The 4,476-nt window shown below is 42.4% G+C and overlaps 1 long non-coding RNA gene across 1 annotated transcript in view; it reads left to right on the top strand.

Moving 5' to 3' along the window:
* LOC107702492 (uncharacterized) overlaps nucleotides 1-4,456 on the top strand; it is a 19,587-nt gene extending 15,131 nt beyond the window's left edge. Inside the window, exons 2-3 of the long non-coding RNA XR_001635769.1 lie at nucleotides 2,880-2,943; nucleotides 3,625-4,456. This is a non-coding gene — a long non-coding RNA (uncharacterized LOC107702492). The remainder of the gene's footprint in view (nucleotides 1-2,879; nucleotides 2,944-3,624) is intronic.
* The last annotated feature ends 20 nt before the right edge of the window (nucleotides 4,457-4,476 follow it).

Here is a 4,476-nt window from a genome sequence, read left to right as displayed (position 1 = left end):
ACTAGGGGAACCACCGACGTACCCGCAGTGGGGCAGCGAAGTGGAACACAGGGACCCAACCCGGGAGGCAGTGCGTCCCAGGGTGGGGTCTGAGTGTGCGGTGTGCCACTTACCTGGCTCCACAGCTGGGCAGGGGGCTCGTGAGGAGGCATAGCATCCTTGAACCGGACCCTGCTGCCCACTGGCGAAGGGAGAGGTGGATGGCCGTGTGGAGACTGGGTCTCGTGCACCGCAATCCTCGCCCTCTTGGGACCCAGAGAAAAAGTAAACTGCTCTTTTTTTGAGGTTTTGGGTACCACTGGCTGGGTAGACACAGCGATCGTGACCGTCAGATGAAGCCAGGAAACGACCACCTCCAGAAACGCACGAGCGGGAAGCCATCTTTAAAATGACGCCCGTCGCTCGTGAAGCTCTTTTAGAAATTGCTCTTTTAGAAGAAAACTCACTCTTTTAGAGAGAGCGCTGAAGCGCCCAGGGGAGGTCGCGGCGAGACTGCAGAATGGAAGCTGCAGCACGCCGAAGATGAGCATCACTGAATGGCAAACCCCGCTGACGCGCCGTAACACCAACGCCAGGCTGTTTCTTTGCAGACACTCGTGGAGATTCGTCCTAGTAGAAGGCTCGGCTCCGAAGCGAAAAGCTGATGTGTGTTTGCACGCGCTCTCCTTTTATACCCGCGCTGCGGGGCGGGGTGCGCGTGGCGAAACACGCACGCCAACTGTCATTGGCTTGTTTAGTTAACACTCGAAGGTGATTGGGCTCTCGGGCGAGATCCCAATTCGTCAGTCACGACTGACGTAACGTCGAACGTGACTGACTGAAAGGGAACCAAAAACACCAAAGCTGATGCCCTATTGTGAACCCATTCTGCCTCCCAAGGTCATTGTCAGTCCTATCCAGTGGTCCCTGGATGATAGGATCGCCAAGGCTACTACCACTGAGCCCACTCAACCGGCTCCAGTCACAACGGACCTCTTTTATTTTTTCAGTTCACTCCTTTGTGGGAATTGGCCCAGGGACTGATCAGACTCTCTTGCTCCAACAAAATAGTTTCTTGTGGCCGCAAATGATAAGGGACACAGAAAGTTCATCCAAGGATGTCAAGTCTGCACCATGTCCAAGGTTCCTCACCATCTACCAGCTGGCAAATTGCTTCCACTGCCCATTCCTCGCCGACCATGGTCACACCTAGGAGTGGACTTCATCACCGACCTGCCTACCTCAGATGGCTCATGGACAGTCATTGTGGACAGATTCCCCTCAAAGGTCTTCATACTGCACTAAAAACCACTTAGCTTATGTTTAACTATGTCTTCCAAAACTTTAGATTCCATATACAGGATATTGTGTTGAACTGCAGACCTCAGTTTATTTCCCAGGTCTGAAAGACATTCTTCTCCCTTCTTGGCATGACCATGAGTCTGACTTCTGGCTACCACCCTCAAAGCAATGGGCAAACAGAACACAAAATCCCAGATATCAGGTTTTTCATAAGAACCCTCTGTCACGGCTACCAGAACTCTGGGAACAATTCCTCGCTTGGGCCAAATATGCCAAGAACACCTTCTAACAACCGACTACAGGTTTCACTTCATTCCAATTCCTTGGGTTCCAACCTCCACTGTTCCTGTGGTCTGGTGAGCTGTCCAAGGTCCAATGGTGGATTTTTTGAGAGAGGTTCTGGCACTGTGCACACCACCATCTTCAGTGGGCAGTGCGCCACCACAAGAGCTATGCCGATGCCTGGACAAGCAGTATACCCACCTATCAGTCCGGGCAGAAGGTGTGGCTCTCTGTATCTTTTGTGCTCTCTAGCATTACCTCCTGCAACCCATCACCATTAGTAAGTGTGACCATACCTCTATTCTTTCCTCCGCAGCTAGTGGTGTGTGCTCCCCATTCTCATGTTCCCTGCACAGTCCAGTTCACCAACACCCTGCAATAAGAAATCATCATCAACCAAGTCATCCTCATCCCTATTACTTTTAACAGTTTTCTATTCAACTGCTCATTCCAGTCCAATTTGTTCAATAAATATCCTGTTTGAATTCACTAACCTATGTCTTCAATGTTCATATAGATATAACCCAACTTATCCTGACTGACTTGTATTTCAAAATGCTTATGCATGTATTGTTTATTTCCAGCTCACCCATCTGATTTTTTTCTCTATGTTTCTTGTTGCATTCAGTCATTAAAAATTACAGGGTTTTGCAAGTTAGATGGCAAATCATCAAGGTGTTTTAATCATCATGGTTTTTCTCAATTAATTTACTATTTGAGTGACCTCCAGATCCAAACAGAGAGAGAAGCAATGACCTGTAAAACGAGAGAGGACACTGTTGTTGTTGTACAGAGAGAGTTTGCATTTCATTTCAGCTCTTTCTGCTTTTCATCTCTTTCTGCTGATTAAAGAGAAATACAAGCCATATTAGAGGATGCATTCAAAACCATATTTTTTTATTGGAGGAAAAAAACTTGTGCTTAGGCGTTTGGGTTAAAGAATTTGACTTAACAAAACAAGCTTTCCATTATCAAATTTACAATATTTTATTTGTTCACCTGACTTTTCAAATCTGCATAGGCTACATAAATAACTCATGTATGTAAAATCTAGTGCCATTGTACATCATACTATTCTCTGAGCAGGTGACTTGTGGTTGTGTAATGTTTATTGATCTGTCTGCATTCACATGGTATAATTTTTCTTGAAGCAAGCATACTTTGTAATTTGATTGCGTATGTGTTACTATGTCAGGCACATAAATCAGTGTGGAATGGAAGGTCACTAAGACCTGAGCAGACACAAGCATGCATTCTCCATACATCTTCAAGTGAAAACCTCACTTTTGTTTTTCTGCTCTTTTCTTGTTTTTCAGAACCACTTTGAAAAGATTGACAAACTGTTGAATTCTATAGTGGACAGCCTATTTGGGGAAAGAGGTTTGCACTTTTAACACTTTTCTATGCTGATGTTATTAATTGTGCCATTGCAAATAATACCATGTAATTTAGTACCATGCCGTTATCTCCTGTGTGCTTTAATTCAGTGTCAATAAACAAAAATCGGCACACTGCCACTACTGCTCTCAAAAACGAAAACGTTGTTACTGAGAGCAGTAGTGGCAGTGTGCCGATTTTTGTTTAATTACAGTGAAGTGCTCCATGTGATCAAGCACCTGCCTAAAGTTTTTGGATGTGCGCATATTACACTTTCTTTGTTTGCTTTAATTCAGTGAACAATACATAATCTGCCCTTAGCATGTGCAGAATCAGTATTTATTATATATTCATAGAACATGTCCATGTGCAACAGAAACATAATCATGTATTGTAGATGTTTAATGCATTTTGTCAGAGGACACAGTCAGTCTGCACCAGGTCAAAAAATAGCCATATTAGTAATATACATTCTATCAGAGGGACATCAGCATTCTTTGAGGAACCTGCAAAGTGAAGTTATGTATATGTCATGAACTGTCAATTCACCTGCCCCAAAATGAATTACAATGAATTATGCTGCCGTTTACTTAACCCTTGGAAGTCACTTTTATAATGTGGATATTTGAATTCCCATTAACACTTCTCTTATACTCCTTCTTTTGGGTGCTGTTGGCATGCCAGAAGTGGTATACAGAGCAGCCTCAGGAATACAAATACTCCTTCATCCACTGTGGAACATTAACCCATCCATTTCTTTTTTCAAACCGCTTGTCCTGTGTAGGACTGCTGAGATGTTGGAGCATATCCCAGAAAAAAAAAAGTTTCAAAGTTTATTTGTTGGCCGGAGGCTGATTAAATGCATTAATGAATAAGCATTTCTATCTGTACATCTCTGCAGCCACACAGCCATAATAATGGTATTGGTGCATTCCAAATAAAAATCTAATTTGTCTGTCCTTTTGTTTTGCTGTGATTTTTCAGGTTGAGAATAACATATAACCCACAAAAAAAATAAATAAGTAAATAAAAATAAATAAAATTTGGATGACACCTCTGTGATAAAACTAATGCATTAAAATGACTTGTGATCCTATTAATCTAGGAATCCACTTCTCACATGGAGAGTAAAATGTTCAACATTTATTTAATGTTTTCAGTTTTTTTTTTCACTGTCATGGTCATACATTTGATTTAAAATTGACACATGGTTTGCCTGTGGCTGACATACGTGATATCTCATTTTCTGATCACAGACAGATATTTACAATATCCCTTCCAGCATTACCCAGTACTCTACCAACCCGAGCACATTGGCCTCACATCTTCACTACATATTTACATGATGTTTTTTTCTGAAATGTATCTGGAGACTGACAAACCTCTTTAGACTTTCTTACTATGCTCTAACATCTTAGATTATATTGCACCTCAGAAGATTATCTATAGTAAATGCAATGTTTCAGTCATGGATAATTAGTGACATTCGACAGACAGACGATAGATAGATAGATAGATAGATAGATAGATAGAAAT

This window comes from Sinocyclocheilus anshuiensis, unplaced genomic scaffold, assembly GCF_001515605.1.
Source record: "Sinocyclocheilus anshuiensis isolate Anshui unplaced genomic scaffold, SAMN03320099.WGS_v1.1 scaffold855, whole genome shotgun sequence".
Lineage (NCBI taxonomy): Eukaryota > Metazoa > Chordata > Actinopteri > Cypriniformes > Cyprinidae > Sinocyclocheilus > Sinocyclocheilus anshuiensis.
The sequence above is the reverse complement of the archived record's forward strand: the minus strand, read 5'-3'. Positions and strand labels throughout refer to the sequence as shown.